Source organism: Pelobates fuscus, chromosome 11 (assembly GCF_036172605.1).
Source record: "Pelobates fuscus isolate aPelFus1 chromosome 11, aPelFus1.pri, whole genome shotgun sequence".
Taxonomy (NCBI): Eukaryota; Metazoa; Chordata; class Amphibia; order Anura; family Pelobatidae; genus Pelobates; species Pelobates fuscus.
Window position 1 is genome coordinate 11,801,243 of NC_086327.1, and position 26,093 is coordinate 11,827,335.

The following is a 26,093-nucleotide window of genomic DNA, read 5'->3' on the forward strand; positions in this document are numbered from 1 at the left end:
CACATAGAGTAACACTGTCCTGTATAGTGTCACACACCCAGCATCACATAGAGTAACACTGTCCTGTATAGTGTCACACCCAGCATCACATAGAGTAACACTGTCCTGTATAGTGTCACACCCAGCATCACATAGAGTAACACTGCCCTGTATAGTGTCACACACAGAGTAACGCTGTCCTGTATAGTGTCACACATTAAACATCACATAGAGTAACACTGTCCTGTATAGTGTCACACACTCAATTTTACATAGAGTAACACTGTCCTGTATAGTGTCACACATTGAACATCACATAGAGTAACGCTGTCCTGTATAGTGTCACACACCCAGCATCACATAGAGTAACACTGTCCTGTATAGTGTCACACCCAGCATCACATAGAGTAACACTGTCCTGTATAGTGTCACACACTCAATTTTACATAGAGTAACACTGTCCTGTATAGTGTCACACATTGAACATCACACAGAGTAACGCTGTCCTGTATAGTGTCACACATTAAACATCACATAGAGTAACACTGTCCTGTATAGTGTCACACACTCAATTTTACATAAAGTAACACTGCCCTGTATAGTGTCACACACACAGAGTAACACTGCCCTGTATAGAGTCACACACTCAATTTTACATAAAGTAACACTGCCCTGTATAGTGTCACACACAGAGTAAGCTGTCCTGTATAGTGTCACACACTCAGAGTAACACTGTCCTGTATAGTGTCACACACTCAGAGTAACGCTGTCCTGTAAAGTGTCACACACAGAGTAACGCTGCCCTGTATAGTGTCACACATAGAGTAACGCTGCCCTGTATAGTGTCACACACAGAGTAACACTGTCCTGTATAGTGTCACACACAGAGTAACACTGTCCTGTATAGTGTCACACACTCAGAGTAACACTGTCCTGTATAGTGTCACACACACAGCATTACATAGAGTAACACTGTCCTGTATAGTGTCACACACCCAGAGTAACACTGTCCTGTAAAGTGTCATACACAGAGTAACGCTGCCCTGTATAGTGTCACACATAGAGTAACGCTGCCCTGTATAGTGTCACACACAGAGTAATACTGTCCTGTATAGTGTCACACACAGAGTAACACTGTCCTGTATAGTGTCACACACAGAGTAACGCTGCCCTGTATAGTGTCACACACAGAGTAACACTGTCCTGTATAGTGTCACACACAGAGTAACACTGTCCTGTATAGTGTCACACACAGAGTAACACTGTCCTGTATAGTGTCACACACAGAGTAACGCTGCCCTGTATAGTGTCACACACAGAGTAACACTGTCCTGTATAGTGTCACACACAGAGTAACGCTGCCCTGTATAGTGTCACACAAACAGAATTACATTCCGATGTCACAAATAATATTTCTCTTGTGTCAAACTACCCCTTCTAATGTCAATGATTTCCATCCTGGTGTCACACAAGCAATCCTAATGTCACGTCCATATTGACTCTTATGTCATACTGTCCCTTTAACGTCACACCCATCTTCATCCTAGCAGCCCACTGACTCTTACTGTCATGCCAAACATCACCCTAGATAATAGCGTTGCACCCATCTTTACCCATATGTCCCCAAGTTTCATTCTGTCCCTCCTGGTGTCACATGTTAGAATTATTAACTTAAAAGAGAGTTAAGACTTTCTAACCAAGTTAAAACACGTAGACTAGAATAATGGACCTGCCCAAACCTCCCATTTTCATGGAGCTAACTTAAGATGATGGTCAAATCACAACCACCAGCATTTTAGTGACACCCCCCACCCCCACCTCCCCAATCCACGTGTCTTTGTTACCAAATATGTACAAGGTACAATAGACATACCTCAAAAATTCAAACAAGGCAAAAAAAGTTTACCTTTGGGATAGAAACATGTATAATGATAATTTGATATAAAGGGAATGCAATACAAGTCAAGTACATCTGCCCAGAAAATGTCAAACTATGTAATCAGGCCTGCCACTACGTACCTGTAATACTGTTGGCAGCTGTAGAAACATAGTCAGTATTCCAAGCAAATTGCATTGTTCTATTCTAAAAAAACACAACAAATACAAATAAGAACGAAATTGGATGAACTCATATAGCCAAAGTTTTTTTTTAACCAAACAGCTGCTAGTACAGATGCTCTCTCCGTCTGACCCGAACAAATCGATTTTCCCGGGAATTACGTGTGGGGTGTTATTCATTCAACAGATTGATTTGTTTGTGCGTGGGCTTTGTTTGTGTGTGGACACAGTAGTCACCATAACCATTTCAACTCATTAAATTGGTTATAGTCCCCTGGCACTGTCCCTCAATTCCGTGTTAAACCATTTTCAAGCAGTTTAATGAGTTTAATTACTGAGGGTCCCTGGATTTCCTTATCCAAGCCCCCACTGGAGGTATGGCTAAGGCCATACACACTTCCTTGCGGCTATAATGATTCATACTAGCAATGGGCACTGTGATAGGCACTCTTAGCCAATTACAGCCACCAATTGCTGCTCAGGCTAATGCTTCCTCATTTGCTCAAGCAGTGCAGAGAGGATGGGCGTTAAAACAGCTTAATGCTGAATTGAAGTACAACGCCACGGGAATCCAGAGACTATAACTACTTCAATGTGATTAATCAGCTACAGTGCCTGCAGTATCCTTTTTAAATCAATTTAACTTTGATGAACTGCCAGAAACAAACTTTGCACAAGTCTACACACAAATCCATGATGTTCTTGATTTATTAGGATTTGGCTACAACCAAAGAATGCATTGTGATTCCATCTTTAGGTTTTATTCTAAACTCCAAGTCATAGCGTATCAAAATCCAGATAGCAAAATGTAGGCATAATTACCTGATTTGGAAATAAAATCTCTAACTCAACAGAGTTCACCACTTAGAGTCACAACGTGACTATTTTACCTTCAATTTTGCTATTTAGATTTCAACTCAGTACAATTTGGAGTTTGTGATGAAATCCCTCTGATGCCTAATAATTGTTTCATATTTTCTATAGTTATTGGAAATAACGGCCCCTGCGGACGTTTGGAGTTTTGAATTCTGATTTGTAATTTATACCTCATTTTTAGCAGTTTGGCTGCTAAGATAACAGGTACATATAGCACACACAGTTCCTATAAAATAAATGGATAGATTAAAAGATACCCTGCACTTGCGCTTTTTTCCATTGGGTATTTATTCATTGCATTTGTGTGTCATGTGGTATCCTATTACATCATTAAACATACGATACCGCTGCAGGATTTCTCTTCATTAAAAGGCCAACTCAATGGCATTAATTCTTAAAACTGTAAAGGGAAATGAATGCAAAAGACTCCAAGGTAAATGGAGAGTACGTCTGACCTTGTGAAGGTCACCTAGGAATTATCGACTATCAGTAAGCAGTAAATGCATTCCCTCCCGCATATAGAGTGCAAGAGATGATTTATATATCATACTGTGTATTGTTTGGGATGGGATGCTGCCTATAACACCGTCCTGTGTATTGTAAGGGTTTGATGCTGTGTATACAGAACACCATGTTACATAGGCTGAAAAGAGAGCCTTTCTCACATCTGTTTTTTGCAGTTGATCCAAAACAAGGCAAAAAAACTCAGTCTGAAGCACAAACTAGGAAAGAAATCCTTCCTCACCCCAGAACGGCAGTCAGATCTCTCTTTGAATCAATAAACTAACATGTGATTTCCAAAGGAGAGAGATTAAGCGAGATTTATCAAATTATTTTCTAAAATGTGGTCTTAAAGAGACACTTCAAACGCCTAAAGAAGTTAAGCTTGCTGTAGTGTTTTGTGTGTGAAGAGTGTCCCCTCTTTTTTTATTTTACCAAAAGTGCAGTTTTTAACAGAAATCTGCACTTTTATACATTAACCTTGTTATACCCCCCTGGCTGTCAATCAGACATCTGGCCCTGTTATTTCCAGGTTTGGTTAGCTCAGTGGAGCTAAACTCAAGGCCCGGTGTTCCTGAAGGGCCCACAGCACACTCTTACTTACCTTCCCAGCAGCTCCCCTGTCTAAATCCCGCGAGTCCCGTGGCCGTCAGAGCGCTGCCACGGGTTAACATAGCAACGCTACGCTCTGCACACAGGCCGCGAGAGTTAGACTGGGGAGCTGCTGGTAAGTAAGAGTGTTGCTGGGGCCCCTCCGCACAGTTCATGTCACCAGACCACCAGGGAATTTCATATTCTCCCTCACTGGCCAGGTAAGAAGCAGGGAGGGGATTCAAACAAAATGTTAAAAAAATTAAATATTAAAAAATTTTAAATGCCCCTCTTCCCCTCTATTTTACACACATTACATACCTACACAAAAACTCACTGCATTCATTATATACACACTCAACAAGCACACTGCATTCACTATGCACACACTACGCATTCATTATATACACACTACAAAAATACACTGCATGCACTATTCACACACTACACACACACACACTGCATTCACTATACACACACACGCTGCATTCATTATATACACACTACACAAACACACTGCATTCACTATACACACACACACACGCTGCATTCATTATATACACACTACACAAACACACTGCATTCACTATACACACACTACACAAACACACGCTGCATTCATTATATACACACTACACAAACACACACTGCATTCATTATATACACACTACACAAACACACACTGCATTCATTATATACACACTACACAAACACACACTGCATTCATTATATACACACTACATACACACTACACAAACACTGCATTCACTATACACACACTACACAAACACACACACTGCATTCACTATATACACACTACACAAACACACACTGCATTCACTATATACACACTACACAAACACACACTGCATTCACTATATACACACTACACAAACACACACTGCATTCACTATATACACACTACATACACACTACACAAACACACTGCATTAGCTATACACACACTACACAAACGCACACACTGCATTCATTATATACACACTACACAAACACACACTGCATCCACTACACAAACACACACACACACTGCATTCACTAATCAAATATTCTCATTGCATCCACTACACACACATATATTCTTGAAACCATAAAACAATGTTGACTGGCATGTATATTTTGTGCTTTTACCTTAATATAAAAAAAAAAAGCTTTGCAAAAAAATAAATAATTAACATGTTCAGTAAACAGTAGATTTGTGTAGAAATAGTTTATGTTTTCTAAACGGTGAATGTACAGAATATTGGTATCGGTAAGTTACCGGCTATCGGCCTGAAGTTCACAGGTTATTGGTATCGGCTCTTAAAAATCAATATCGGTCGATCCCTACGCCCTATGAAAACAAAGCATCATTTCATTTATGTCTACTAAGTAGTAATTTTTCTTCTATTTGGGCAGTGGAGTGTATTAATTACGTATTAATATAGGGAACCAGGAGGCACATTCCATTGTGGGTTACTTCACTTTTGTGAATTTTGCAACACTTTTTAGAACAGACATTTTGATTAATTACACCCCATGTAATTTGCAAGATGCACCTAAAGGTTCATCTCATCCACAAACAGCGATAGCTGGAAAAATGAGTTTTCACTGTAAGTAAACCAGATGAATGAAACTCCATTTTCCAGCTATTTCTGTTTGTAGATGAAATGCAATCTTTAAAATGGCTCTGTAAATTCCATTTCATTGTTTTGCCGCACTATTTATATTTACATATTACACTATAGTATCTTTATGTTCGTACCATACAGGGTTTATTTACCTTTGTAAAAAGACCTATTCATGATATACCGAAAAGGTATATTATAATCTCTGTGATAATAAATATTTAAGGAGTGTATTTAATGACAATACACTCGGCTGTTTTTTATATTTTCTGCGCCACTTATTTCTTAATAATGTTTGCAGTAGTTGATATTGTATGTCACAGATATTCGCTCGGCTCCCTGTCTCTCTGTAACCATGATGATCTCCTGGTTACCTGCGTCTTAGCGTGATGGATGTGTTTTTCTGAAATTCTCAGTTTTCATTACATGAATCATTTTCATCTGAACTGGCTTTTATCCGTGTTTTGTCATTAGAGGGATAGTCGAAACACTTCACTTCAACTTAATGCAGTGATTTTTAGATATGGATGTTTTTTTGTTTTTTTTTATCCCCTGAAGCCAAACAGATGACCTGGAGGGAACAACTAATATTATTATTATATATATATATATATATGTATCCTTTAAATATAACAAGTGATGTTTTGCTAGTTTTAGTTCATTGAAAATGTATGTTTTCCTTTGTTTAAAGGGACACTATAGTCACCTAAACAACTTTAGCTTAATGAAGCAGTTTTGGTGTATAGAACATGCCCCTGCAGCCTCACTGCTCAATACTCTGCCATTTAGGAGTTACATCCCTTTGTTTATGAACCCTAGTCACACCTCCCTGCATGTGACTTGCACAGCCTTCCATAAACACTTCCTGTAAAGAGAGCCCTATTTAGGCTTTCTTTATTGCAAGTTCTTTTTAATTAAGATGTTCTTATCCCCTGCTCTGTTAATAGCTTGCTAGACCCTGCAAGAGCCTCCTGTATGTGATTAAAGTTCAATTTAGAGACTGAGATACAATTATTTAAGGTAAATTACATCTGTTTTGAGTGAAACCAGTTTTTTTTCATGCAGGCTCTGTCAATCATAGCCAGGGGAGGTGTGGCTAGGGCTGCATAAACAGAAACAAAGTGATTTAACTCCTAAATGACAGTGAATTGAGCAGTGAAATTGCAGGGGAATGATCTATACACTAAAACTGCTTTATTTAGCTAAAGTAATTTAGGTGACTATAGTGTTCCTTTAAGGCTGACTATAACTGGATGAATGGCATATTATACTATTTGAAAGGTGCATGTAGGATACAATATAATCTGGTACTTCAAGGCATTACAAGGTTGTGTGTATATATAAAAACTTGATTTGCTACAGTGACAATGCTCTGTTTATTGAAAAAGAATAACTCTGAAAGATCTTTATAAACCAATAATCGTTTCTTTTACTTTACCATCCGTGTTTACCTTTATCAAAGATTAGGATCAATTAGCTATTAAACCCGAAGTGAAAGCAACAAAATTGACAAACTCAGATTTGTGAATGTTGTCTCCATGCATCGTTTGAAGACTTCGTTAGATCCAGCAGATGGGGAGGTCTGTGTTGGCGTCGGTGTAAAATCTCTTAAGGAAAGGCGTGGGAGCGCTATGCAGTCAGAGCACGTAGCGTGCGTACTATTTCCTGCTAGAATGAACTCGACATCTGTGGAAAATGAAGGGTTAAACACTGGATGAGGAACGACTGATACCAGTTCCCATGATCCTATGTGATGTACTTGTTTCCATGGAAATGATGACGAGCGTAAAAGGCAAATAATTGCATCCTGCTTATAATACAGGGACCTGCGCCCTAATTGGCTGCTGAAAATACTGGTAGCAGATTGCAGTGCAATCATTATGATCTCACTAGCAACGGTAAAGGACGAGCAGAAAAATCAATATTAGTCCGACTGACGTTTTCTCTTCCTTTTATTGGTAAAAAAAAATGCCTCAATGCTGACTTTGGAGAGAGAAACACTAAAATCAAATCAAGCAATTTGTTTATTCTTAAATCCTATACAATCTGTGAACTATTGGTGGTTCACTGCTAGAATGGAGGAAGGACTTAAGGAAAAACAACAAGAGATTTGCACATTTTATGCTAAACAGTTAAACTGGGAAATGTATCCAAGCTTGCTATCTTTAATGCTCTGGATATTTAAACCTAAAATTTACATTTCCTTTTGACGGTTCTCCAAATTGTCTGGTTTAATAACTAATCCAAACTGTATATATTTGGGACAATGAATGGTCATATGTCCCTCTGTTTTATTTCAGCCTTAATATTATGACATAAATATTTAAATAAACATAAAACACCAGCAAGATCCGAACACCAAAATAGTCAAATTGGAAGATTAGCTGGCTTAGAGGATGTTTCTAGTTCAGCTATTTGTACCTTGAATTTGAAGTTCACTTTCAATTCACTTTGAATTCTCACTGTTAGTGTGAATTATCAGGAATTTCAAAGTTTACACCAAAATAACTAAACTGAAAACTTAGCTTCCAAAATGGGAAAATTCTCTTTGAACTACTGACATTTTATACTGGTGTGAATAACTCTATAAAGTCTCCTCGATACTGGAAGCAAAGGGCAATAAAACAGCTGACGCGACAATCATCGGTTTGTTTGTTCGCTGTAGCCAGCACTGAGCTAATTTACTGCAGGATAAACAATTAATGCCATTCTATTGCTAACAGAGTGCCCGATTGCCCTGTTTTATGGAACACTTGTGATTTCTGCTTGTTTTGTGTCAGTGCTGGATTAGAAGAGAAATCAGATAAAAGGGACACTCCACACATACACAGCTCCTGGGGCAGAAATGTATTTTGGGCCATCATGCACTGTAGCATTTTTTGTTGTCTCTCCCCCGGCACCACCCTTATGCTCCTCTTTATTAGGGAAATATACCACACACTACCATTGCAATAGATACAACACATTGATATGGAAACACACAGCCTAATACACTAACACACATGAACACACACACACACAGACTCATACAGACACATTTCATTTTAATTTTATTATTATTATTGTAGCGGACCCGATTAGTTACCTCCGCTATTCTCCCTCTCAGCCATTGTGTGATTAAGCTCGTCACATATTCTTCCGCATATAAAAATGTGATTAATATCATTTCCTGTTCTGACAGGAAAAGTTGTGCCGGGCAGCAATCAATCCACAGGATAGTTTGTGCTGAGCAGCAATCATGCAAATAGGACCCTGGTAACTGCCTTTGGGGTCAAAGGCCGTTTACAGCCTATCAGATCCACAGGAGGGGTATCTAGGCCCAGTTCTCCTCTTGCTCAGTGCCCTGTCGTGGTTTCCCTTGTGGTTGTCCGAGTGCGCGTTATTGATTCTGGTTATTCTGGTATTTTGACTTTTGGCATTGTTTTTGACTTCCCTGTTTTCTGGCATCCCTGACTCCTGGCTTTTCCTTATCGCTGTGTCTCTTTCTGTATCCATTTACCTTGGCTATTCCTGACTATTCTTTGGTACGTTAGTCCTGCCATTCTAAGGTCCGGTATACGTTACCTATCAGTCCTCTGTGTTACACAATTCTACGTGCTGGATCATACTGTAATCCTGACATTTCCCTAGTAACTAGACGAGACATAGTTCTGGGAGTCATCTGGTTTATTCAGACACAACATGCTCAATTTATACACAGACCCCCAGCAGGGAGTCTCCATACAGAAATATAGCATTCCACTGCCAAACTATAACTCAATTATCTCCCAGTTACAGGGAACCATACATAATATTACAATCGTCCAAAAGTATCCCCAATATCGACAGTAACCCCACAAGTGTCATATCCCCAGATAGCGTGGATCTAAACGCCCAAGTTAGCCAAATAGTGCTCAGATCCATTTGGTAGAATAAAATCGCCACCAGGGTAAAGTTCTGACGGGCCGGCCACGAGGTTGAAGCCCAAAACAGTTTCATGGAAAGTGTTGCCATGGCCGGTTTTTGTTCGGGGGTTCCTTTACGAACACCGTCAAAGGAATTCCCTTTCTTCCAGGGAGTGAGTGCTCCCCCTAGTTGATAGTCTCGTTCTCCCGAAGAGCGCTCTCCTAGCTGTTCGGGGCACGGAGCAGGTAGCGGTGAAGTTTCTCCGATGTTCACGTGGACGTCTATCCGAAAAGAGTTCCAGGCATTTGACGACCTTGTCCCACACTCCTTGTGTTCGGGAGAGAAAATGGCAGCCATTCCGTCGACCATGTGCGTTCGGCTATGCGAAATTGCGGCAACTACCGAACCAAAGAAAAGTTAAATAGTCACAATGAACGGTCCAGTCTACCACAATTAATTTTTGAACAGTAAGGTCCACCCAGTCTCCCTTTTCCTAACTTTAATGGGAGAGTGGGAGTGGAACCTCATGCGATATGGAGCTGTCGGGCTCAGTCTCTTTCTACTGACTAAAAATACAAATAAAAAGGTGCGCTGTACCTTTAAAATTTTAAAGTGCAAATTAGTGCATCAAAATAGTGAAGAAAAGAGTGCATACACAATATAAACACAGTCAATTAAATATACAATATGTGCAAAATTGCAAGTGAATAGTGAAAAATAATTTCAAAATTAGTAACTTACAGAAAATAATATCCTTTGGTGCTCCAAATCAAGTTAGAACACATATAAAAAAAGCACAAATAGGAGAAACATAGTATAGTAATACTGTTTAAGAAATAAGTATTAAAACCAACAATTTTAAGATTGGGATATCACTCACAAAGGAAGAGCAGTAGAAGCCTGCTCTAACTTATCCAGCTCGTAGTCCACAACCCAGGACTTGAATGGTGATGAAAGTAGCAGGACGCCAGCTCAATCAAAAGTAAAACAACCTTTATTTCTTGTAATAAAATCAAAGATCACCGTTCCCATATAGAAGTCCAATAACCACGTGTCAGTGCTATGTAAAAGATATCTACCAGCCTCTAACAATTTGCAGGTTACACTTCCTGGAACTCGGAGTTCCGTCCGATCACGTGGTGGCGTGATGACTTAATGGACATCATGATGGGCGAAACGCGTCATCACGTCATCTTGGAGCAATCTTTCCTTTCTTTTCCTCAGTTTTTGTCTCTGCCCTGTTTAATTTCACTCTTTCCCATGCCTTCTGCTGCCTCATCATATTTCTTCTCCCATATCAGATTATCAGATATGGAATCTACAATTATTGTCTGTCTTAGTAGACAGCTGCAAGTACACTCAGACATTGCAAAAATAAAAAGTTACTGTACTATAACCTACTAGCTAGCATTGTGTATTATTTTGCAATTAATAATTTTTTTTTTAGCGCATCTGGCCCGCGATTGCTCTGTAGGAGTTGACATTTTTTTGGCCTCATTATTTGAGAGCACAGTTACCATGTGCATTTTAAAACCCTCCAACAATGCATTTTTTAATTTGCCGGAGTTTGTGCATGATATCACGATGTGCACTGCAGTGACACAGACCAGGAAGCTGATCTCGGTCCTGCAGATGAAAAATAAGAAAAAGTCAATTGTGTGAGTAAACTAAATGTGTTTTTATTTGTGGAGCCTATTTCTAAGGGTAAGAAAGAAAGAGAGATTTTAGAGCAGTGGTGGCGGTGAAGTTTAAATATGTTGGCACTGGCCCCCGGCTTGTTGGGCTACACCCCCTAAACCCCATATACGCAACAGTTAACCAAATAAAACACCATGCCTTGATTAAAGTCATAGAACTATAGATACATGTATGTGGGAAACAATAAACACTTTTAAAAAATCCATCTCCACCTACTGATTGCTGCTACTCAATGACAGTCCTAAAAGACAGTACAATACGCAGGCTATCTATTAGGATATCCAGGATATGACGCTGACCGCAAAAATCCTGGTAATGGGTAATTTTTCAAAAATGTCTCAACATGATTAGCTGCTCACCCTCTTAGCAGCATATCCTGCTAACAATACAGGGGTTGGTGGAAAGATAGAATTATTACAGACACACACTTATCATTAGTACCAATAGATTCCATTTTTCTCTTGGCAACACTGCCACTCCCCACCTGCCCCTATGGACTACCCTCTGCTGATCCATGGCCCTGAAAATTGACCTTTGAGAGAATGTAAACTGCATAAGATAATACATAATGTATAGTATAATTTAGCAAAGTGCATGGCCCAGTAATACATGTAAGGTCTGTACATATGAATTTATATTAATCCTTTGGGTCCTAGGGAGTATAGAGGAGGATATTTATACTGAGAAGGGACCGTCTGACCACAGCCTAAATATAGATAATGGGGAGAGGTAGAAGGAACAGGGGTTGCGTATACCTTTGTCCTTGTGAAATATAGATTTAGAACTGAGACCTGTCCACCTCAGGATTAAACAATTTTTAAGGTGAGGGCAATTAGGACCTGGTGCCTTGCCAATCCCTGATCCTTAATATCTATTGTAAGGGGCTATTGATGTGGGTCAAGGAACTTTAGAACCCCAGCCCATTACTGTGACAAATGCAATAGCTTAATATTGCAATAGCTCAATATTCATTCCCTTAGGGAAAAAAAGGGGATAATTTGTTTAAGAAACCCCAGCAATCAAGGTTACTATGCATAATATTAATCATTTCATCCCAATTCACCCCTAAATAACTGAGGGATGTTTATTCTAACAGTTGTCAATAGCACATAAAATACAAAAATGTAATGATTAATTTACTAAACAGCCACTAGATGTCGGTGGAGTACTCAGCAAATTGCCTCCTGGCTGTCATTGATCGCCTAATAGGTAGTTTGATTTAATTCTATTACATTAGATATATTTACTGATTGTAAGATCGGAACAAACTGAAATTGTATCAGCTGTAATTATGCATTACTTGGAATATAAGTCACATGCTTTGTTGACTAAAATATTTCTTATGGAGAGTATAAAAAGTTGTTTTTCTGTTGCCATGATGTGAGAAGTTAATCAATAAAAGTATTAACTGGCAATAAAAATTGATTAAAACAGAACCATCTGTGGAAATTACACCATTAAACAATTAAAAATTGCCAAATTAACTTGGAATTTAATTAGATTTTCCGGGTCACAAACATGTATTTGTTAAAAAATACAATATAAGATAACATAATAATAAATATTCCAAGATGTGACAGTCCCTTTTAATTATAGTGCTGGCTCATAAGGCGCTACTTTATGTGACAAAGTGTTTTGGGAATGATGTATCACAATATTTCTATCATCATTTGAATCATGTCTCAGAGCACATATAGTATATATCTGGTCTGTTTAACAGAAATTGTACGAAGGCTAAGAAGTGTGTTCACTTGTGTTTTATGGACGCTGGATTGCAGTAAAACTTGTAATTTTTTTCTCAATTTAAAAGGTGTTTTTTTTCCCACTGCTATATTGAAATGAATTCAGCAATGAGTTTGCCACAATCACAGTTGGGTCAAACTCCAGAATGATCTGCAATATTTAGAAGAGTGGTGCAATACGGTGACAGCTATACAATGTACGGCTAAGAATAAACACTATATTTCTAGATACTGTCCCCCAGCCAACACTCAGTAAATATTAGTTTTATATGTGGAATATTTACATACTGAGATTCCTTCTTCCAGTCTTTATTGCACCTTTGTGTGCGCAGCATGCAAAGGAAGAAATACAATTTTTAGCAGCATGCTGAGTAAAGGCGTTATCTGGATATTAACCTCTGTCTCTGCATCAAACATTAAATGTAAACTCACCGTGACACAGCACACAGTGCACTTCACTGTCCGTATGATTGCCGGATCATTTAGACTTTCCCTGGACATATACTGCTTGTTCATGTTGTTTGGGTGGACACGAATAGTGTGGCCCTCACTATGTAGAATCCCTGTGGGGCAGAGGGAAGTTTATTGAGAAAAGATCCAAAATGAACTTTATTAATTGAATTTTCATCAGCTGCCAATTACAAGAAACCCCTTTCAATTGTCACCCATCACCAGGAATAAACAAGGCGTATGTGCAAACATGGTGGAACTGACAACCCTAGGTATCAGCACTGATACGGTCATTCACAAAAGTGCGATTTATCAGGAATTGATTTTGAGTTTCACATTTTAGGCAAAAATAGCTAAACTTAAAACATAGCTGACTTTCTTTAATTTGGATATTTTGCACTAGCATCCGATATTCCCACTTTAGTAAATAACGCTGTGTAGTTTGTTGGCTTATTCACATATTACAAATGTTGGTGTGTCTGAGTGTATAACGGAGCTCCATAGCAATAATACTCCCAGTAATGTGTCTGTGTGTATAGCAGAGCTCCACAGTAATAACACTCCCAGTAATGTGTCTGAGTGTATAACAGAGCTCCACAGCAATAATACTGCCAGTAATGTGTCTGAGTGTATAACAGAGCTCCACAGTAATAATACTCCCGGTAATGTGTCTGAGTGTATAACAGAGCCCCACAGTAATGTGTCTGAGTGTATAACAGAGCTCCAAAGCAATAATACTCCCAGTAATGTGTCTGAGTGTATAACAGAGCTCCACAGTAATAATACTCCCAGTAATGTGTCTGAGTGTATAACAGAGCTCCACAGTAATAATACTCCCAGTAATGTGTCTGAGTGTATAACAGAGCTCCACAGTAATAATACTCCCAGTAATGTGTCTGTGTGTATAACAGAGCTCCACAGTAATAACACTCCCAGTAATGTGTCTGAGTGTATAACAGAGCTCCACAGCAATAATACTGGCAGTAATGTGTCTGAGTGTATAACAGAGCTCCACAGTAATAATACTCCCGGTAATATGTCTGAGTGTATAACAGAGCTCCACAGTAATAATACTCCCAGTAATGTGTCTGAGTGTATAACAGAGCTCCACAGCAATAATACTCCCAGTAATGTGTCTGAGTGTATAACAGAGCTCCACAGTAATAATACTCCCGGTAATGTGTCTGAGTGTATAACAGAGCCCCACAGTAATGTGTCTGAGTGTATAACAGAGCTCCAAAGCAATAATACTCCCAGTAATGTGTCTGAGTGTATAACAGAGCTCCACAGCAATAATACTCCCAGTAATGTGTCTGAGTGTATAACAGAGCCCCACAGTAATGTGTCTGAGTGTATAACAGGGCTCCAAAGCAATAATACTCCCAGTAATGTGTCTGAGTGTATAACAGAGCTCCACAGCAATAATACTCCCAGTAATATGTCTGAGTGTATAACAGAGCTCCACAGTAATAATACTCCCAGTAATATGTCTGAGTGTATAACAGAGCTCCACAGCAATAATACTCCCAGTAATGTGTCTGAGTGTATACCATAGCTCCACAGTAATAATACTCCCAGTAATGTGTCTGAGTGTATAACAGAGCTCCACAGTAATAATATTCCCAGTAATGTGTCTGAGTGTATACCAGAGCACCACAGTAATAATACTCCCAGTAATGTGTCTGAGTGTATAACAGAGCTCCACAGTAATAATACTCCCAGTAATGTGTCTGAGTGTATAACAGAGCTCCACAGTAATAATATTCCCAGTAATGTGTCTGAGTGTATAACAGAGCTCCACAGTAATAATACTCCCAGTAATGTGTCTGAGTGTATAACAGAGCTCCACAGCAATAATAATCCCAGTAATGTGTCTGAGTATATAACAGAGCTCCACAGTAATAATACTCCATGTAATATGTCTGTGTATAACAGAGCTCCACAGCAATAATACTCCCAGTAATGTGTCTGAGTGTATAACAGAGCTCCACAGCAATAATACTCCAAGTAATGTGTCTGAGTGTATAACAGAGCTCCACAGCAATAATACTCCCAGTAATGTGTCTGAGTGTATAACAGAGCTCCACAGCAATAATACTCCAAGTAATGTGTTTGAGTGTATAACAGAGCTCCACAGCAATAATACTCCCGGTAATGTGTCTGAGTGTATAGCAGAGCTCCACAGCAATAATACTCCCAGTAATGTGTCTGAGTGTATAACAGAGCTCCACAGTAATTAATGTGTCTGAGTATATAACAGAGATCACAGCAATAATATTCCCAGTAATGTGTATTTCAACTACAATAACGGTGTTTAGAAATCAGTCTGTCTAAGTAAGATACACTGTTCTTGTGCTAAATTACATTTTAGTTGTACACATTTCAAAATCCAAGGGAAAAAGGCACTCAGGAAACAAAGCTAGCTACAAGTACTGGAGCACCATGGAATGGATCCAAAGTTCCTTAGAAATATTCAAAGTCATAATTCACAGGCTTCACAGTGATTGAGGATTCATTTAAAGGGACACAATTGGAACCCAGACCACCTCAGCTCATTGAAATTGTCTGGGTGCAGTGTCCCTGTCCCACTTAGTCTGGCAATGTAAATCATTGTAGTTGTTAAGAAAGTTATAGTACGCTGTCTATACCAGGCGCTTCCGGAACTTTACCAGACTCTGTCGGATGAGGCGGAGCACCAACCCATTGAGGGACATCAGGGCTGGAATCAAGTAAATCCAAAAATTTTTTTTAACCCTTTATCTAATGGAGGAGGGATGGGGGGAGCGGGGTGGGGTGGTACTAGATGGCACTATAGTGTTAGGAATACAGCTTTAAGGCTTAAGGCTAAAAAAAAGCATATATGACTTTTTTCATCAGATTAAATTATCTCTTATTGCACCACACTGGGAAGCCTGTGGGTTCTGACTTTGATTAGTTGTATCATTTGTTATTAGGAAGTCACCTAAAATTTCTCAGAGCAGCCCAGCCCTTGGCCACACCCCTATAATTAAAGCGGCACTCTTTGTCCATTTGGAATATTGGCACAGACAGGTAATTTATTCTATATTGGTTCCAAGGTACAATTAATCTAAAAATATATTGATAGTGTAACTCAGGGCTGTCCAACTATGGCCCATAGCTGCCCTTGAACTTCAGATATTATGCATCATTGCGATCTGAGAGGCTTTCTGAGGAAGACAGAGGTTGAAATGAAACACAGATGGGGGGCCGCTGCTGGACAGCCTTAATGTAATGTGTAATAGATCTTATGAGACCTTGACATCAGTTGAGTTACATAAGTAGCGTCACTGTGTGGCGACTGAGTTCACGTGCCGGATTTAGCCGTAGTCAGCTGACAGCATGTGTATCTTTATCTAACCTGTATCAGGATACCGGGTTCTGATTTTCCATTGTCAGTATTTACAGGGAGTAAGAGGTCATATTTATAACGTCAAATAGGCCAGGTGCTTTAAAAAAAAGAAAAAAAGAAAGTATGTGTGCAAGCAAGGGCGTGTAGACTCACCCTCTGTTTCTGAGTAGAAAGACAGAATGTAAAGATATTATCTGTGTAAGTAAATGTTCTATTAACAAAACAAAGATATCAAGCAGATCCTCCCCAAATAACGTGACCGAGGTCATTCATTCAGTACCTCTGGGGTAGCAGGACGGTGTACTATTATACCCTAAATATATTAAACAGGGTATTCTTTGTGTACAGAAAGCAATATGGCCGGATGGCCGGATTCGTATTAAAGACACTGATAATTGCCTTATTAACGTGAACGTATTCAATACCAAGTTCTTACTTTTAAAAACAATTTAGAATTATTATAAACTGGGCCTTATGAGTTAAAAAAAAAATTCATACGTGATATAATGAACGAACATGGGGCGAAGTGTTTCCCTGATTTGCATATGGACGCTATTTATGCAGTAATACAATGTAATACTGGTTGAAAGAAACAACGGAAAAAAACTGACTTCCCTTTTTTTGCAGAAGCTAATGGAGGGTTTACTGGAAATAAAATAGCTGCTTTTGTGCATTTAATAGCATAAATGTTCATGTGAACGCCTAAAAAACTTACTTTATCCCACAGCGCCAACATGCTCTGGAGCGATGTACAACGTTTTAGTAAAGTCCAGCGTGTCACGTTTATGGGAGATAAAGAAGATAGCTTTATAACACGAAGCGTATCGTACGACTGTTTTACAATATTAATCTTCAGAGAGTGGATTATGCTTGGAGCGCTTTACTCATCTTTTGTTGTAGGATTTTGCGTTACGCGGTTAGTTCATTCTTTGCATGTCTGGGAGGAATTTGCAGTTATAACAAACAGGCTGGCTCAGTCACAGTCAGGCACGCACAGAGTCACTAAACTACATTATATGTTTAAAATAAAATTAAGAAAAGGACACTTTCTGGGAATCTGGAATGGGTCACGGGTCAGAGATAGAGGGTCGGTGAAATACGTTAATTGAAAACCAGCCTTTATTTACTTTATTATAACAGTACCGTAAGAAGTTTGCGTGTTTTACATAGAGGAATAACGTGTGCTTTGCTTAATCAGAGCGCCATTGTATAGAATAACAATGTGCTAGTAGCATGTAAAAATATGTCCCAATATGGAGGGGGGTAGGGGGGAATCTCAAAAACTGGTCTACAAAAGGAAAAGTAGTTCAACTGACTTTTCACAAAATTATCATGAATTATTTAAAAACAAAAAAAAAACATACACAAGCAATACACAAACTGCATTGTACTCAAAGTTATGCTTTGTGCATACCACGGAACAAGCCACGCTGGCTGATGAGCTGGTGGGCATTTCATTCTTAGACATAACAGCTTGTGTAACATTGTTTGCTCAGAGTCTGAATGCAGATCTCAATATCAATCGTTCTCACACAAACTACAAATGTAACATGCACATTTCCCAAACATCAAGCTGGGCTGTCTTCCAAACAAATTGAATTGTTGGACAGACATCTCTGTATGTCAACAGTACAAAAAAGAAATGCAAACAACAGGCAAATAATGCTCTCTAGTGATGGCTGCTTATTTAGTGTTCAGAGGGAATATAATAACATTATTCAGCTATACAGGCTGAGTCAAAAGTCATTAACCATCCATCAAAAACTTATATGGAACTTAAAGAGACACGAGAGGTTATGGAAGCGGTCCTTCAGATTTTGTCAAACTGCTATTAAATGGAGAAAGGCAATTCGGTAACACAGAAAGAGCAGCATGTCCGAGTACGTCTGAATCCTGATGTAGTGCAGCATTCACAGCCGGTCATTGCACAATGTGGGAAGACAATGCATGTCTATGTTGTACAAATATTTGTATGGATGTAAGGAAGTGAAATTCCTCATAATGATTTTGAAGTAGAGGGGGTGGGCTTAAAAGGCAGGGGTATCTTTATATGCTAGTCATAGTTGCCTAGAATTGGTGTAGGAAACAAAAAAAGAGTTAGCGCCCTTAGCGTATAACCACTACCAGTTATGGTAGTTTAACGTTAGACTAGTTATGATGGCAATATGCATTGGTGTACTATATAATTGTTGTGAAAATATTAATCTAACACAGACAGGGTTATTTACTAAAATGGGCATTGTCAGGAATTCACAGTGAATTTCAAATTTAAAGGAACAATATATGGTCAGGAACACAAACGTACATGTATTCCTGATCCTGTAGTGTTAAAATCGTCATCTAGAACCCCCATACCCCAGTGCCTCCTTAAATAAAGTATTCAAGTCTGCATCTGCTGCCTCTGACCTGCCTGCTAGCATGACATCATCAGAAGAGATTATGTGAGCCAATCACAATGCTTTCCAATAGGCTGAGACTGTCAAGGAGGCAGATCAGGGGCAGAGCCAGCAGAAGTCAAACACAACCTTGGCCAATTAGCGTCTCCTCATAGAGATCTCTATGGGGAAAGTTCAGTGTCTCCATGCTGAGGGTGGATACACTGAATGGCAGAGCTGCACACTGTGGATGTAAAAAATGTTTTACACATATTAATATTACAATTGGAAAAAAAAAGGGAATTTTCCAGGGGGAGGAATAGACATGAGGCTATTAAGGACATATTAGGGGAATTTATTACCAACTGAGAATTACGAAAATATAATTTAGAACAAGAACATTGTATCTTATTTATAGACAGATTTATGTTCATTTATTGTAGTTTACAGACACATTGCTGTGGAGCTCTGTGATACACTCAGACACATTACTGGGAGTATTATTGCTGTGGAGCTCTGTTATACATTCAGACACATTACTGGGAGTATTATTACTGTGGAGCTCCGTTATACACTAAGACACATTACTGGGAGTATTATTGCTGTGGAGCCCTGTTATACACTCAGACACATAACTGGGAGTATTATTGCTGTGGAGCTCTGTTATACATTCAGGCACATTACTGGGAGTATTATTACTGTGGAGCTCCGTTATACACTAAGACACATTACTAGGAGTATTATTACTGTGGAGCTCTGTTATACACTCAGACACATTACTGGGAGTATTATTGCGGTGGGGCTCTGTTATACAATCAGACACATTACTGGGAGTAGTATTGCTGTGGGGCTCTGTTATACGCTCAGACACATTACTGGGAGAATTATTGCTGTGGAGCTCTGTTATACACTCAGACACATTACTGGGAGTATTATTGCTGTGGAGTTCTGTTATACACTCAGACACATTACTGGGAGTATTATTGCTGTGGAGCTCTGTTATACACTCAGGCACATTACTGGGAGTATTATTGCTGTGGAGCTCTGTTATACACTCAGGCACATTACTGGGAGTATTATTGCTGTGGAGCTCTGTTATACACTCAGACACATTACTGTGAGTATTATTGCTGTGGAGCTCTGTTATACACTCAGACACATCACTGGGAGTATTATTACTGTGGAGCTCTGTTATACACTCAGGCACATTACTGGGAGTATTATTGCTGTGGAGCTCTGTTATACACTCAGGCACATTACTGGGAGTATTATTGCTGTGGAGCTCTGTTATACACTCAGACACATCACTGGGAGTATTATTACTGTGGAGCTCTGTTATACACTCAGGCACATTACTGGGAGTATTATTGCTGTGGAGCTCTGTTATACACAGACACATTACTGGGAGCATTATTGCCATGGTGCTGTGTTATACACTCAGGCACATTACTGGGAGTATTATTGCTGTGGAGCTCTGTTATACACTCAGGCACATTACTGGGAGTATTATTGCTGTGGAGCTCTGTTATACACTCAGGCACATTACTGGGAGTATTATTGCTGTGGAGCTCTGTTATACACTCAGACACATTACTAGGAGTATTATTACTGTGGAGCTCTGTTATACAATCAGACACATTACTGGGAGTATTATTACTGTGGAGCTCTGTTATACAATCAGACACATTACTGGGAGTATTATTGCTGTGGAGCTCTGTGATACACTCAGACACATTACTAGGAGTATTATTACTGTGGAGCTCTGTTATACACTCAGATACATTACTGGGAGTATTATTGCTGTGGAGCTCTGTTATACAATCAGACACATTACTGGGAGTAGTATTGCTGTGGGGCTCTGTTATACACTGACACATTACTGGGAGTATTATTGCTGTGGAGTTCTGTTATACACACAGACACATTACTGGGAGTATTATTGCTGTGGAGCTCTGTTATACACTCAGACACATTACTAGGAGTATTATAGCTGTGGAGCTCTGTTATACACTCAGACACATTACTGGGAGTATTATTGCTGTGGAACACTGTTATACACTCAGACACATTACTGGGAGTATTATTGCTGAGGAGCTGTGTTATACACTCAGGCACATTACTGGGAGTATTATTGCTGTGGAGCTCTGTTATACACTCAGGCACATTACTGGGAGTATTATTGCTGTGGAGCTCTGTTATACACTCAGGCACATTACTGGGAGTATTATTGCTGTGGAGCTCTGTTATACACTCAGACACATCACTGGGAGTATTATTACTGTGGAGCTCTGTTATACACTCAGGCACATTACTGGGAGTATTATTGCTGTGGAGCTCTGTTATACACAGACACATTACTGGGAGCATTATTGCCATGGTGCTGTGTTATACACTCAGGCACATTACTGGGAGTATTATTGCTGTGGAGCTCTGTTATACACTCAGGCACATTACTGGGAGTATTATTGCTGTGGAGCTCTGTTATACACTCAGGCACATTACTGGGAGTATTATTGCTGTGGAGCTCTGTTATACACTCAGACACATTACTGGGAGTATTATTGCTGTGGAGCTCTGTTATACACTCAGACACATTACTAGGAGTATTATTACTGTGGAGCTCTGTTATACAATCAGACACATTACTGGGAGTATTATTACTGTGGAGCTCTGTTATACAATCAGACACATTACTAGGAGTATTATTACTGTGGAGCTCTGTTATACACTCAGGCACATTACTGGGAGTATTATTGCTGTGGAGCTCTGTTATACACTCAGACACATTACTGGGAGCATTATTGCCATGTTGCTGTGTTATACACTCAGGCACATTACTGGGAGTATTATTGCTGTGGGGCTCTGTTATACATTCAGTCACATTACTGGGAGTATTATTGCTGTGGAGCTCTGTTATACACTCAGGCACATTACTGGGAGTATTATTGCTGTGGAGCTCTGTTATACACTCAGACACATTACTGGGAGTATTATTGCTGTGGAGCTCTGTTATACACTCAGACACATTACTGGGAGTATTATTGCTGTGGAGCTCTGTTATACACTCAGACACATTACTGGGAGTTTTATTGCTGTGGAGCTCTGTTATACACTCAGACACATTACTGGGAGTATTATTACTGTGGAGCTCTGTTATACACAGTCACATTACTGGGAGTATTATTGCTGTGGAGCTCTGTTATACACTCAGACACATTACTGGGAGTATTATTGCTGTGGAGCTCTGTTATACCCTCAGGCACATTACTGGGAGTATTATTACTGTGGAGCTCTGTTATACACTCAGACACATTACTGGGAATTTGATTGCTGTGGAGCTCTGTTATACACTCAGGCTAAATGGAGCTTGCAGAAAATAATAAAACAAGGATTTAAAAGAGGGACAGAGATATGGCCGGCTCCTCAAACAGTCTGTCTCTAAAAGGGACAATCGCACATATGGAAAAAGTTTTAGAAAAGTTTTAAATTCTAATCTAGAAGAATTTCTACTATTTAGAACTAAAATTCAGCTGGAAGCAATATAACAACATAGCGATGACGTGTTTTTTAAGAATTTAATATCCTTTTCCTCCCAAGTTTGCAGATATGATACATATATAACTGAGTTCAGAGGCTGGATCTAGGCATTTTCACTGTAATTCTGAGATTGAAAATATGCATTTCCGATCCCTACGTAGCTCTGGGCTGTATTGAAGTATTATCAGATGTTTACGTGACTTTTTGAGCAACATCTGAGGACGTCTCACAAATACAAGACAGTAAATAAATACATTAACAGGAAAGGGAGCAATGCAAAAAGATGCAGACTGTCCCTCTGTCGGATATTTTGAAATTACATAATTTGTGGCTCAGTTTAATAAGTCATTCAGGGCTATGTCATGCTGAACTTTGATACACAATCAAATACCACAGTACTTTGTATTTAACACTAAAATACCGGTGTATAAAATTACACACGTACTTAATACATACATCCATTTTTATTAAATGATCTGTCCTTTACTTTGATGAGCAGTTCATTATTGCAAATCCCATACTATAGTTTTGGGTGTAAAGTGTGAAAAACCAACAGGGGTTGAGACCACCTTATTCCTGGTGGAAAGGGGCTGTAGAAGGGGACACAGAGGCTCTAGAAGGGGGTTAGAGGCTGTGGTGGGTGATAGGGTATGTACAGGGTCTTTTGGGGGAGGGGTGAGGGCCTGTAGAGGGACACACACAGGGGCTGTAGAGAAGAAGGACACAGGGGATGTCGAAGGGGGGCACACAGGGGCTGTAGAGAGGGAGGACACAGGAGCTGTAGAGAGGGAGGACACAGGGGTTGTAGAGGGGGGGGGGCACTAGGGATTTAGAGGGGGGACACCGGGGATGTAGAGGGGAGGCACAGGGGCTGTAGAGGGGGGGCACAGGGGCTGTAGAGGGGGGGCACAGGGGCTGTAGAGGGGGGGCATAGGGGCTGTAGAGGGGGGGGCACAGGGGCTGTAGAGGGGGCATATGGATTGAGAGAGGGCACAGGGGCTGTAGAAGGGGGTTAGGGGCGTAAAAGGGAGGGCATGGGCTGTAGAGTGGGAGCATGGGCTGTAGAGTGGGAGCATGGGCTGTAGAGAGGGGGATATGGGCTGTAGAGAGGGGGACATGGGCTGTGGTGGGAGGCACAGAGACAATAGAAGGGGTGGGCTGGGGTTGTAGAAGTGAGGGCACAGAGACAATAGAAGGGGTGGGCTGGGGTTGTAGAAGGGAGGGCACAGGGGTAATATAAGGGGTGGGCAGGGCCTATAGAAGGGAGGGCACAAAGGCAATAGAAGGGGTAGGCAGGGGCTGTAAAAGGGGCACATGAGCTAAAGAAAGGGGAACAGGAGCTGAGAGGGGGCACAGGAGCTAAAGAAGGGGTGGGCAAGGGCTATAAAAAGGGGAACATGGGCTTGAGAGGGGACATTGGGGCTATAGAAGTGGTGGGCAGGGGCTGTATAGGGGGTTATGGGCTAACAAACAAAAAAATCCCCCTACCCCTTACCTTGGGCCGGGGAGGGGTGGACAGGAGCCTGGAGCAGAAGCCTGCAGTCAGCACGGAGCAGCCAGGGGAGTCGGCCAGCGTCTCTTGATGATGTCAGGAAAAAGAGGCGTGACTTCAACTGCTCTTCTCCCAGACTCCCCTGCGGATTACTGTGGAAATCACGCCCCCTCCTCCCGACATCATCAGGAGGGGCCGGCCGACTTCCCTGGCTGCACTGTGCTGGCACGCTGCAGGAAGGCAGGCAATGAGAAAAATCCAAGTCCCCAGCCAGAGGCAGGGGATTCGGATATTTGCACCCCCCTGCTCTGCCGCCTTATGGACGCGCTGGCCCTGATCACGCCCCTGCAGTCTCACTGCTCAGTTAATTCACTACCTCCCTGCATGTGACTTGCACAGTCTTCCTAAACACTCATCTAATGTTTACACTTCCTTTATTGTATTTCTGTTTCATTTACAATTTCTCGTCTCCTCCTCTGTTCAGCTTACTAGACCCTGCACGAGCCTCCTGTATGTAATTAAAGTTCAAGTTAAAGAGCAGGAGATAAAAACTGCAAAACCAAGTTAACATCTATTTGAAAGTGAAAACATTCTGTTTTTATGCAGGCTGTGTCAGTCACAGCCAGGGGAGGTGTGACTAGGGCTGCATAAACAGAAAAAAAGTGATTTAACTCCTAAATGGCAGAGAATAGAGCAGTGGGACTGCAAAGGCATGATCTATACACCAAAACGGCTTCATTAAGCTAAAGTAGTTTTGGTAATTGTAGTGTCCCTTTAAAGCAAGCATGTCAAACTCGTGGCCCGCTGGGCTGCATGCGGACCACAATGGACATATTTGCGGCCCGGCGAGCTGCGAGTACATGCTTAGTGTTAAAGCAGAGTAGGCACCGGCTTTCTCCACATTGCAGGTGCCTACTCTGCTAAAATTTACCCAGCCGGGACTCTGAGAGGTCGCCGGAGGAGCTCAGTCTTCCTGCTCCCTCGCGCGTGCCGTCTGTATTGATGCTGGGTCCTGGAATATGACGTCATATTCCGGCATCACTAAACTGCGCGCGTGAGGGAGCAGTGAGCAGCAGGAAGGAGATCTCCATATAGAAGATCCCACTGGACCCAAGGTATAAATACAATAATCTAAGGGTGTGCAAGCACGTGTAAATGTGTGTGTGTCTCTCAGTGAGTGTGTCTGTCAGTGAGTGAGTGTGTGTCTGTCTGTGTGTCAGTGAGTGTGTGTGTCTGTCAGTGAGTGTGTGTCAGTGTTGCAATGGCCGCGGCTGGACAGTGGAGGACCTGGAGGTGCACAGAGGTACGCAACGCCACGTCACATTCCAACGTGACGTCAACGTACTCCACCTTCACAGGGTTTCAAGAAGTAGTGGGAGGATCCGCTGTGGCACAGAGTGCGGACGGCGCCATTTGAGGTATACCAGAGGCCGGACTCCAAAGTTGCATAATGGCAGCAGCAATGTGAGTAGAGTCTGCTTGTTGGCTAGAGAGGGGTGCTGGGATTTAGTAGAGGGGGGGGGAGGGGGGGAGAGGACTGAGATTTAGTATATGGGGAGGACTGGGGTTTAGTAGAGGGAGGTGCTGTGGTTCAGTAGAGGGGGATGCTGTTTTTTTTTTTTAATGGAAATATAAGTTTGTTTATTTTCCGGACCACATAAATTTAAACCTTGTTTATTTAGGCAGTGCTAGACTTTGAATTTGACATGATTTCTTTAAAGAAACACTATAGCGTTAGGAATGCAAGCATGTGTTCCCCTACCTGCTCTCCTCACTGCACTCCACCTCTTTTGCTGAAAACATGATTTCAGCCAATCCAATGCTCCTCCGTAGGGAAACATTGCGAGTAAAGTGCGTATCTGTTTAAGTGTCATAAAAATGACCAGGGGGGAAGGAGATATGGAATAGCTCCCC

At 40.7% G+C, this 26,093-nt stretch overlaps 2 protein-coding genes across 2 annotated transcripts in view; one reads left to right on the forward strand and one right to left on the reverse strand.

Moving 5' to 3' along the window:
* Positions 1-26,093, reverse strand: part of PHC2 (polyhomeotic homolog 2) — a 200,343-nt gene that overhangs the window by 74,099 nt on the left and 100,151 nt on the right. Inside the window, exon 2 of the mRNA XM_063436118.1 lies at positions 13,388-13,518. The gene's annotated coding sequence lies outside the window, so the exon portion shown is untranslated. The remainder of the gene's footprint in view (positions 1-13,387; positions 13,519-26,093) is intronic.
* The window catches only part of SLC2A1 (solute carrier family 2 member 1), a 142,342-nt gene that overhangs the window by 3,459 nt on the left and 112,790 nt on the right, over positions 1-26,093 (forward strand). The gene's annotated exons all lie outside the window — the stretch shown is intronic.